A 12,035-nucleotide genomic window follows, 5' to 3' on the forward strand; every position below is an offset into this window, starting at 1 on the left:
TTTTTCTTCTTCCTCGTCCATTCTTTAATCCATTTCTTCTTTCTTTTCTTATTATTTTTGTTGTTTTTTCATTTTTCGCTTTATTTTTTCTTTTTTCCATATCCATTTTCCAGGCCCTTCCTTTCTTCGTTCTGCCCTATACTTTGTTTGTTTTGTTTTCTTACTTTTTTGATTTCTTGTTTTCAGTCCATTCTACAGTTCCTTCTTTGTTTGTTTATTTGTTTGTTTATTCCGTTGTTCATTCTGTTTCTTTTATTTTTGTTCGTCTCTCTTATTTTTTCCCATTCTGCAATAGGCCTATTTTCTTTCTTTTCTTTCTTTCTTTCTTTCTTTCTTTCTTTCTTTCTTTCTTTCTTTCTTTCTTTTTCTCTGTTCATTCTTCAGTTCCTTAGGCCTATTTCTTTCCTTTGGTCGTTTATTTTGCAGCTTTTATTTTTGCTTCATTTCTTTGTTTCTTTCTTCTCTGTCCATTCTTGAATCCCTTATGTCTTTCCTTTGATCGTTTATTTTGCATCTTTCATTTTCGCTTCATTTATTTGTTTCTTTTTCTCTGTCCACTCTTCAGCCCCTTATTTCTTTCCTTTGGTCGTTTATTTTGCATCTTTTATTTTTGCCTCATTTCTTTTTTTCTTCTTCTATGTCCATTCTTTAGTGCCTTATTTCTTTCTTTTGGTCGTTTATTTTGCACCTTTTATTTTTGCCTCATTTCTTTTTTTCTTCTTCTATGTCCATTCTTTAGTGCCTTATTTCTTTCTTTTGGTCGTTTATTTTGCATCTTTTATTTTTGCCTCATTTCTTTTTTTCTTCTTCTATGTCCATTCTTTAGTGCCTTATTTCTTTCTTTTGGTCGTTTATTTTGCACCCTTTATTTTTGCCTCATTTCTTTTTTTCTTCTTCTATGTCCATTCTTCAGTCCCTTATTGCTTTTCTTTGGTCGTTAATTTTGCGTGTTTTAATTTTGCTTCATTTCTTTCTTTCTTTCTTTCTTTCTTTCTTTCTTTCTTTCTTTCTTTCTTTCTTTTTCTTTCTTTTTCTCTGTCCATTCTTCAGTCCCTTATTTCTTTCCTTTGGTTGTTTACTTTGCATCTTTCATTCCTTTGGTCGTTTATTTCACTTCTTTTATTTTTGCTTCATTTCCTTCTTCTTTATTTTGCTTCTTTTATTTATCCTTAATTTCTTATTTTCTATACATTTTTCAATCTCTTATTTCTGTCCTTTATATAATATTCCCGATTTTCCACCTTTCTCGAAAAAGGGCTTTGGAAACTAGCTCTAGTCATGTTACGTGTAAAAGACGAGAGAGAGGGTGAAAACGAGAGAAAAAAAGAGAGAGAGATAGAGAGCGAGGAACGTGTGATTCAGTACGTCCTTTGGGACATCTCCAACGTGAAATTATTGCAATAATTGTCTGTAGAGTTGTCCTGCTTCCTTCATTCTATCGTTACCTTAAAACATTGAAGAAAATTGAAAACAGGTTAGAAACTCAGGCGCTTATCGTCAGCAGGAGACTTGCAAGTTCAGCGTTGAACCGCTAGGAGCGCGAAATGTTGCATCTTGATTCGAGCGCTGCGTTTAGTTCTACCTGGGAAGTGTACCAGTGTGGCAGGTGATCAGGTTCTGTGGACAATAGAGTCGAGAAGTGATTTCTAATTAAAGGTACAAGTGAATGGGTTGTCACTTAGAAATTAGGTGACACAAACTTGATCTCTTATCTTCTCACGAACCAGTGCAGTGTGATTGATTTGAAGGCTACGACAACTCATGTAAGTATTTAAAAGCTGCTGTGAAGAAAATTCCCATTTCCATAACAGTTCTAAGTATTTTAAATTCATTTTCTGAATTACCGTATTTATTTAAATCCATAGCATATGTAAAAATTATAACCACATTTAAATCAATGAGATTGGAAAAAAGTACTGATTATTATGAATGTGAAGTTAGAGAAATGCGAAAAAATATATATTTAATGTTTGGGACGTTATTCTTTGGCATGTTTATGTTTAGTTTTTACTCACATTACAAACTTCGTGGAAATATAGTAAATCGTTTGCCTACAATTACAACTGTATTTTTTTTTTACTCTGATGTACAACAACTTGAATTCATTAGACATGTTTATTGCCTGATAAACACATGCAGTTAAATGTATACAATAAAAATTAATTTTTATAGTTTATTCACCTTACGTTTTTATCTTTTTAAGTCAGTTTTATTTCGGGGCAAAATAGTTTTATTCTGTATCAGCCTAGTACATAATTGTCTGTTGTCATGTGCGTTTTTAGATTTGTACATAAATAACCTCTGCTGATAAAACAATACGCTTATTCCGATAATTGCATTTGATATTTTTTCTAACAGATATTAAAGACCGCATCTATGGAGTAACAGTTAGCGCGTCTGACCGCGAAAGCAGGTGGCCCGGGTTCGAATCCCGGTCGAGGCAAGTTACCTGGTTGAGGTTTTTTTCCGAGGTTTTCCCTCAACCCAATACGAACAAATGCTGGGTAACTTTCGGTGCTGGACCCCGGACTCATTTCACCGGCATTATCACCTTCATTTCATTCAGACGCTAAATAACCTGAGATGTTGTTACAGCGTCGTAAAATAAACCCCCCAAAAACAGACATTAAACATTTTAACTACTTAGTAAGTTTATAAATTAATTAACTTCAGTATATGTAACAACATTTTAATGGGGTAATTTTTTAGAAGCGTCTCTTTCAAATATACCAACGAACTTTAACTATAAAGAGAAAAAACTAAACATAGACTAATATAATTACTGGATTATTTTAATCAATAATACACACAGTAATTGTGCTAGGTCAGGTTTGTTCCTTTGTGTAGTTTGTCTGTTTGGAGAAACTCTTTCTAGGAAATGAGTCTTTAAAAGTTGTTTGTGATGTGCGTCTATCACCACAATTGGCGTTTTTCAGCTGTCATTAGTCGGTGTGTTTTCTTGTTCTCAATTGTTTTTGATATTGTTTGTCCTTATTTTTCTTTCTATCGATTCTACCGGTTTTCTTGCCGCGTTTCGAATGGAAAGTCATGCAGTTATTAAATGCAGCTACTACTCAAATGTGACAATACTCCTCTTGTTTTTCAGATACGATATTACGTTAGTGGAAGATACTTACATTTTAATAATTCTGGTATCTCCCATGTAAGTGATAAGCCAGTGGAACCACGTGATTTCAATCTGCAATTTTTTTTTTACATTTTATTTTTCGGTCCTTGACATTCCATTAGGAATGTTGTCTGTTTTTTGTAAGTTGGCAATGAAAGGAACGGCAGCGCCTATAACGTGTTTTCTTCTTGGACTTGACTGCTGCTACAATTGTTGTGATCTACTGTTCTATCATTACGCGTACATCCCAGTAGAGAATGGCCACTTTTTATTTCCGAGAATCGGAAGTAGATTGTATTTATGTTTTGTGAGGAATTTATTGATTAATTGAAATGTCTTTGCTAAGTGTTTGAAAAAAGATATTTCGAAACTTTTTTATACAAACTGTGTTGCATGGTGTAATAAGTGGGAGGAGGAATCTGATGTAGGAAATGTAGTAGTAGTAATAGTAATAATAATAATAATAATAATAATAATAATGATAATAATTACTATTATAATTATGCGGATGACGTGAATATGTTAGGAGAAAATTCACAAACTATTAGAAAAAACACGGAAATTTTACTTGAAGCAAGTAAAGCGATAGGTTTGGAAGTAAATCCCGAAAAGACGAAGTATGTGATTATGTCTCGTGACCAAAATATTGTACGAAATGGAAACATAAAAATTGGAGATTTATTTTTCTAAGAGATGGGAAAATTCAAATATTTTGGAGTAACAGTAACAAATAAATGACACTCGGGAGGAAATTAAACGCAGAATAAATATGGGAAATGCCTGTTATTATTCGCTTGAGAAGCTTTTGTCATCTAGTCTGATGTCAAAAAATCTCAAAGTTAGAATTTATAAAATAGTTATATTACCGGTTGTTCTGTATGGTTGTGAAACTTGGACTCTCACTTTGAGAGAGGAACAAGAGTAAGGGTATTTGAGAATAAGGTTCTTAGGAAAATATTTGGGGCTAAGAGGGATGAAGTTACAGGAGAATAGAGAAAGTTACACAACGAAGAACTGGACGTATTGTATTCTTCATTTGACATAATTAGAAACATAAAATCCAGACGTTTGAGATGGGCAGGGCATGTAGCACGTATGGGCGAATCCAGAAATGCATATAGAGTGTTAGTTGGGAGGCCGGAGGGAAAATTACCTTGGGGAGGCCGAGACGTAGATGGGAGGATAATATTAAAATGGATTTGAGGGAGGTGGGGTATGATAATAGAGACTGGATTAATCTTGCACGGGTTAGGGACCGATGCCGAACTTATGTGAGGGCGGCAATGAACCTGCGGGTTCCTTAAAAGCCATTTGTAAGTAAATTACTATTATAATAATAGCTATTCTTATTACTTTCTAACTACTTTATATTTCTCTGTGCTCATGTAACATCATCATCATCATCATCATCCTTCACGAATTAGGCCTCTGTAGACCTGTTTCGGCCCCATCTAGCAATCTTCTTAACGGTCTTCCTGGTCGACGATGTCCTCTAGGTTTATATTGCATCATAATTTTTGGGATTCTTGAATTTTCCATTCTTCTTACATGATCTAGCCAATTGAATTTGTATCTGGTGATTTTTTCTTCTACTGACTCTGCTTCTAATTGTTCTAAAATTTCTTCATTCCTTTTTCGGTCTAAAAGAGTATATCCTGCTGTTCTCCTGAAAAATTTCATTTCCGTTGCTTTGATTCTGTTCATGTCTTTTTTCTTTAATGTCCAAATCTCGCTTCCGTATAGAAGGGTGGGTAATGCTAGTGTATTATATATTTTTATTCTTGTAGATTTTTGTACTAATTTAGCTTTTAATGTATTGTTTATTATTCCTAGAATTTGTGTAAATTTGGTAATTTTCTTGTTCACATCTTTTTCATTTTGATAAGATATTTCACAACCCAGATAATTGAAATTTTGCACTTGTTCGAGGCATTGGTTATTGTGTATTATCTTACTTCTCACTGGGTCTTGTCCTAAAAATGCCATTACTTTTGATTTTTGTGCTGAAATTTCCATCCCAAAATCTGTTAATATTTCATTTAATGTATACAATCCTCTTTGTAAATTATCCTCTGAATTGGAAATTATGACTTGATCATCGGCATAGAGTAAGGTATTTAATGTTAGAGCACTGGTTATTTTGATTCCTGATGTGTAGATTTGGTTCCATTTTAAAATAATTTCATTTATATAAATATTAAATAAAGTTGGTGATAGTGGACAACCTTGTCGAACTCCATTATTAACTAATTTTCTTTCGGATGTACAGTTATTTATTTTGACACTTATTTTGCTGTCCGTGTAGATTTCTATTATATTTTGGAATAGCAAATTTGGAATATGTAACATGCAAGAGTAAAAGGGTAGCAAGTTTACAATGACGTAGCGTCAAAAGGAGGCTTTAGCGGGAATACTTTTTCTTTTTTAAATTTACTAAAATGCTCCACATACAACACCATGAAATGTCTAAATCTTTATGACATTCTGCATATAGGCTTCTACATATAAGTCTTGCGTTACAACGTCATATTAGTTTTCAGATATCACATAAAAAGGACAATTAAAATGTTATAAAAAGAGATTTTGCTCAAATTACGTACCTTTATCCCTAGTTAAGAAACATACCGACTCTAAAGAACAAGAAAATATAATACGTGATCAGAATTGTACGCATTACGCTATAAATAACATTAATTCCGTACATGTTACTACATGTTCCTTTGGATCGCTATTTAATCCAAAGTTAGCCAGTTAAAATAAGGCCATTAGCGATAAAAGTCTTTATTCTTTCGTAATTACAGTAAATCCAGGTATGCAATGTCGTGAATAGTCCTATGTCACGTTGCAGAATTCTGCCTCTGCCGTAGAAAAAAATTCCCGCTGTATCAAGCTATCTCTGTTAATCATCCTCGTATATGACCCTAGTATAGGATTGTACTGAGCCTTACAAGTGGCCACGTCGGAAGTGGAACTTAATACATGCATCACCCGGTTAACAGATGCCGGGATGATCCTAGTTACCATTGCTCAAGGTGGTGTTATAAACATTTAGTTACATTTGACTCAAGCGGTCATGGTTTTTTTTTTTATCTTTATTCAGTACACATCACAATAACGTGTACTCTTCATGATATAGAAGGACGCCTAGAATTTTAAACACCTTTCTAGTGTCACAAGGTTATGCGGGTTGAGTCCAATCCGGTGGTCCCATTAGGTGCGTCGGAGAGACAAGCATGAATGACTTGTTTACGTAACCGTTTAACAGGACCTTGAGTATCTGGAGCTTGAATGAACATAACATGCCGACTTTACTGGAATTTGTTGTTTTGGTTTGTGTCAGAGTGTTTATGAGCACCTGAAAGGTTTCTTTCTGTGTACATTTCGAGTAATCCCCGCAATGTTTCGAAGGTTGACACTGCCTATATGTTCAGATTGAGGATATTCTGCTCTTTGGGGTCCTAAATAAATGACAGGTTACCATTCTCGTCTTCTCATCTTTTGTTCAAGATAGAGTTGCATTTCGAAATTTTGACATTCTTATATTCAATGTCAGAACGTCGCCCGTGGCAGAGTGGTAAGCCTCTCTGCCTTTCACCGTGGCGACTCGAGTTAGATCCCGGTTGGAGTCACGAAGGAATTTGTGGTGGAGAAAATGGACGCGAGAGGGTTGTTTTCAGGGTTCTCCCGTTTCTATTCACCATTATCATCATACTTCACAATGATCCTCATTCCGAGAGGTTCCGAGCCAGGCCTCCAGAACAAATAAAAAAGGCTGAAAATGGTAGCACAGTCTAGTATATACATTTATGAAGCTTGAGTTTATGAGGGTACTAGGAACAATAGACTGTGCAGGTACTATATCGCATTGTCTGTAATGAGATGATAGTAGCGATCCTAGTGGTTAACAACTATCTATGGATGCATATTTACTACGTATTGAGCTTCATGACTGTATATACTAGACTGTGGTAGTAGCTACTAGAGATGAACAAAACTAACTGCCGCTCTCGCTCGCTGTGTTCGTTGTATTTGTCTTTCGAGTCTCGTCTCGTCTCGTCTCGTCTCGTCTCGTCTCGTCTCGTCTCGTCTCGTCTCGTCTCGTCTCGTCTCGTCTCGTCATTCTCGTGCCCTTCGAGTCTCGCTCATCATTCTCGATGGTCGGCGTGGAAAGATTTCGTAACTTTGAATAATATATATCATTGAAATAAATAACATTATAAATGTTTAAACGAGACAAAAATACAAAACAAAACAGTATCTTAGTTATCAAAATGTTCTGGTTCTATTATATGATATTACCTATGGTTATATAAATATAAAAAAAAACAATTCTCAAATAAATTTGCATTTCTAAGAAACATGAAACAAAAAGTTAATATCTTTTTACTTGAGATTGCACATTTAATCTCAAACATATGAAAAGAAAATTCCTAGCGTTTTAATAAGGGCCTAGTAATTAAATAAAGACTGGGGAACGGATTATTATACACTGAAAGGTAGAGTTGATGTTTCAAATAAGCTACTTGATTGTTTATACATAATTATATAACAGTTGCCAAAGTAGATAAAAGTTCATTCAGGTATAAACAACTGTGGCAATTCAAAGCTGCTTGACGTTCGGGACTCCGGGAGTGATCAATTTCGACGTCTCGAAACACTCACAAGCAGTCTTTGTGGGCGCTGTAAGTCTTGTTTTCTCGATCGTTGTTCATCTTTAGTAGCTACTGTACATGTACCTACACATTTATATTTAATAAAAGCTATTATCATATTCATTCTCAGGAATGTCGCCTCTACTAAGTAATTCACCTGTTCTTTTTCAGTTCTTTAGAATCATACCGCTGTTCCAAAGGAACAATGACGTAAGTGCAACATAGAATGTTTTTCAGGAGAAGCAAAAACAGAATCTTGTTTCATTATACGAGTAAATACATGTATAAACACATAATAGATATTTGAAAAAAAAAATATTATGACAATAGAAATAAAGAAAAATGTTATAGTTTTTGGTTACCTTTAAATAAATTAGTACTAGTCAGATAGAAGTGTTTTTAATATTCACCCCAATTGTGCAGTTGTGGCATTGTTCTTCCGGAACAGCGATACGTAATTTGTCCCAGTTTACCTTCTGACATATTTTCGTATTCCTTACAGGATTTTAGTGTAATGTCAAGGAAATTGATTTCGATTAGACAACAACAGTTACTTCTACGATACTTTAAAAATCGGTTATTTAATGACGATGAATCAAATGTTAGATTATCTAACGTTGATGAATTTAGTAATAGCGAAATGGTATTTGGCGAATTGAGTCCGAGGTTTCGCCACGGGATTAGGTGATATTTGTATTACAGTTGAAGAAAATCTAAGAGGATACCCAACCAGGTAATAACCCAAAATCAGATTCCAACTCGCTTTCCAGCGCAACCTCAGATAGTAGGCAAACGCGCTACCACCCGAGCTACGCCAGGGGTTTCTCCGAATCTGTCCCACTGGCAAGAGAATAATTTCTCCCGTAATAATTAACGTTTTCAGGTAGCCTACTTACCGTCTTTGGATAGGTTAATATCTGTTCGACCTAACCTATCTTCTTTTTACGAGTTTCTCTTAAAAAGCACTCTGTTACTAGCGATAAAAGACAGCTTTATCGTTCGTTCTGCTATGAGCTAAGCCTTGTGATCATAACAAATTAAGCAAGCTAGAGGGACTGCAGGTGTCGCGCCGTAGCGTCGTGGTCAGGCATCATACTTGGAATGCGCGATGGTTCGAGTACTGAAGAGGAAGGAATTATCTCATGACTGATTCCTGTCAGTGTATAGGACCAGTGACCATGCAGCATTGTGATGAATTTGGGGAGCTACGATAGATAGCAAAATCCGGTTTCAAAATACTAGCCACAACGGCTGGAGGATAATGTATTGACCACACTTTACTTCCGTTCCTAACGCCGTAAAAATAGTTTTAGGCAGTAGCGTAATGGCGTATACCGACGGAGGAGTTCTAGGATTAAACCCTCCCACAGGTAAAAATAAGAAAGAAAAGAGAAAAGAAAGAAAAATAATTAATATATTGAGTTCAGTCGTCTTCCGCACGGGTAAATTGCTCTTAAACTTCAGATAACTTCGATCTGATATTCGTGGAGTTCTTCCTGTCTTACTGATTTGACGGTGTTACGCAATAACAGACTAAGCGCCAAAAACCTGTTTCGACATATTGGCCATTGAGATAAATCTGTTTTTTTCATAAAATATTTTATGCAAGAAGTATAACAACATTCATACTATTACAAAAAATAGCACAAATAATACCAGAAAAGGCTAACCGATTTTTGATAGGAGAGCAGCAGTTGAATTAGTATTTCAAAGCAAAACAAATAAATGAATTTTATGCAATAAATGAATTTTTGCTTGTAAATAGCAGCATAATTTCTACACCTACTTACCTTGCCTCCCGTTTCAGTTACCTGTCATATCATAATCTCTTCACACGCACGCAAAATAGCCGCATACTAGCCATACCAACACATAAGACATCATCGTATTCATCATCATACACAATCTCGCTCTCGCGGAATACCCTAGCCAGTGACATCAGAGACTGTCGGAATTTAGTAGCGTTCGAAAGCAAACTTATTAAGCATTTTCTTACTGCGTAGAGTAGGTTTAATTTTTACTTAATCAATAAAAGAAATGTTTCTCTCTTCTTAACTTTTACAATAAACTGTCTAGCTTTTATTAATCAGTTAATCTTTTAGTACTTTGATTTTTATTGTATTTGTAAATTTAATATTAATTGTAATTATAATTGTAATTGTATTCTTAATATTGTAGTTGTAATCCCCTGGTAGAGAGGAAGAGAAGGCCTGATGGCCTTATCTCTACCAGGTTAAATAAATAAATAAATGAATAAATAAATAAATAAATAAATAAATAAATAAATAAATAAATAAATAAATAAATAAATAAATAAATAAATAAATAAATAAATAAATAAATAATTCAGATATCACATTCTTGATTTTTTCCGAGTTAAATTAGCGTGCCATCAACAGATTTGGGCAGATATTAATTTTTTTTCAAATTGTCGGTTGGTCTATTATTGCGTAACTCCAAACAATTATATACTGTATGTCGAATGAAATAGGATATATAAAACTGTACATGACGGTACACAAGATAACACATCAGATGACATGTAACGGTGTATTATATTACAGTTCACTTTCTTCACTTTAAATAAACGTCATTCACAACCCATCCTATCCTACTCGTATCACAACAATTCGTGTCACAGAAATCACATCATCCCATGTTGTAACATTACGTATTACACGCAGACTACATTTCTCCGATCTTAGTCTGCGAAACAAGTTAATTCATCACTATGTAACTTACGTAGCTGTTTCAGTGTTATTATATAACGGACTCACACAGGTAATGCTGCTAATTCTGTTCAACCTCGATTACAAGAAGTGAAACTTTGGATCAGTAGTTCGTGGAAATGGAAGAGCTTTCATCTGTGAATCATCAATACAACAAAATGCGGGTCCCTTCCGAGAAAGTCTGCACGCATAGCAAAACCGTGTACATACCACTTAATTACCAGGATTCTATTAATTATAGCTAATCATTTTGACGTGAAACGTTTATGCTTGAGGGTGAAATTGATAAAAGGTTACGGAAATTTCAACATCTGACATCACATTCCTAGCAACGGCATTGAGTTACATCAATCTATTCTGCTTATCAACGGATCAGACTCATGCATTGATCTGGTATTTACTAGAGGGATGGACTTATTTTCTGCATGAATTATATTGCCTAGTGACCGCCACAGTGGCTTGGTGCTAGAGGGCTGGGCTTATAAGCAAGAGACCCGGGTTAAAATCCCGCTCTACCCTGAAGTTATAACTTCTGCTGGGCAAGTCCGTGATCCAGGTAACACAGGGATTTTCTCCTGGTACTTCGGTTCCCATGTGACATCCTAACAATTCTCCATAATTCATCACGAGTGTAATGCGGACCCACCGTCTGTGCACTTTGGATATTCTCTGACGAACTATTACAAGGGACTCACCTCACCGGCCCTGTGAAGAATGTAAAAGAAATGCATCAACTGTTACTCACTCCAAAGCTACTTGAAACCACGCCCCTATTCGCCAGCTTCCGAACTGATAACCTCTACAGTATAACCAAAGCTACCGTTTCTGTTGTGTGAAATGAGTAATGGGAACGTTGAGAGCGAGTATCTTATCTTTGCCACAGTCTGTGGGCGAGAAAACTGACAACTGTGATTGGTAGATTGCTGAAGTCACATCTGTTTAGGAGGTGGTACCACTCCCAGCCGGAGTGGCAACAGATGCAACTGACTGGACAGTGTACTCAAGGACACACCCCAGAAACGCAAAGCGCGAGTGTGTTGCTTCTGACGCAGTCACTGGGCAATAAGACTGACAACTATGATTGGCAGATTGCAGACGTGACGTGTTCTCAGCTGCATTGGCAACAAATGCTCACTCACTGGCTTTTTACTCAAGGACACACCCCAGAAACGCAAAGTGCGAGTGTGTTGCCTTTGACGCAGTCATTGGGCAATAAGACTGACAACTATGATTGACAGATTACAGACGTGACGTGTTCTCAGCTGCACTGGTAACAAGTGCTCACTGACTGGCTTTTTACTCAAGGACACACCCCAGAAACGCAAAGTGCGAGTGTGTTGCCTTTAACGCAGTCATTGGGCAATAAGACTGACAACTATGATTGACAGATTACAGACGTGACGTGTTCTCAGCTGCACTGGAAACAAGTGCTCACTAACTGGCTTTTTACTCAAGGACACACCCCAGAAACGCAAAGTGCGAGTGTGTTGCCTTTAACGCAGTCATTGGGCAATAAGACTGACAACT

The 12,035-nt window shown here is 35.8% G+C and overlaps 1 protein-coding gene across 2 annotated transcripts in view; it reads left to right on the forward strand.

The window, feature by feature from the left end:
- The window catches only part of LOC138694804 (pancreatic triacylglycerol lipase-like), a 242,331-nt gene that overhangs the window by 26,745 nt on the left and 203,551 nt on the right, over positions 1-12,035 (forward strand). The window contains exon 1 of one of the 2 annotated variants that reach the window (XM_069818886.1): positions 1,591-1,763. The exons of the other annotated variant lie outside the window; for it this stretch is intronic. The gene's annotated coding sequence lies outside the window, so the exon portion shown is untranslated. Of the gene's footprint in view, positions 1-1,590; positions 1,764-12,035 lie in introns of those variants that run through there. 2 annotated transcript variants of the gene reach the window in all.

This window comes from Periplaneta americana, chromosome 2 (genome assembly GCF_040183065.1).
Source record: "Periplaneta americana isolate PAMFEO1 chromosome 2, P.americana_PAMFEO1_priV1, whole genome shotgun sequence".
NCBI classification, from domain to species: domain Eukaryota; kingdom Metazoa; phylum Arthropoda; class Insecta; order Blattodea; family Blattidae; genus Periplaneta; species Periplaneta americana.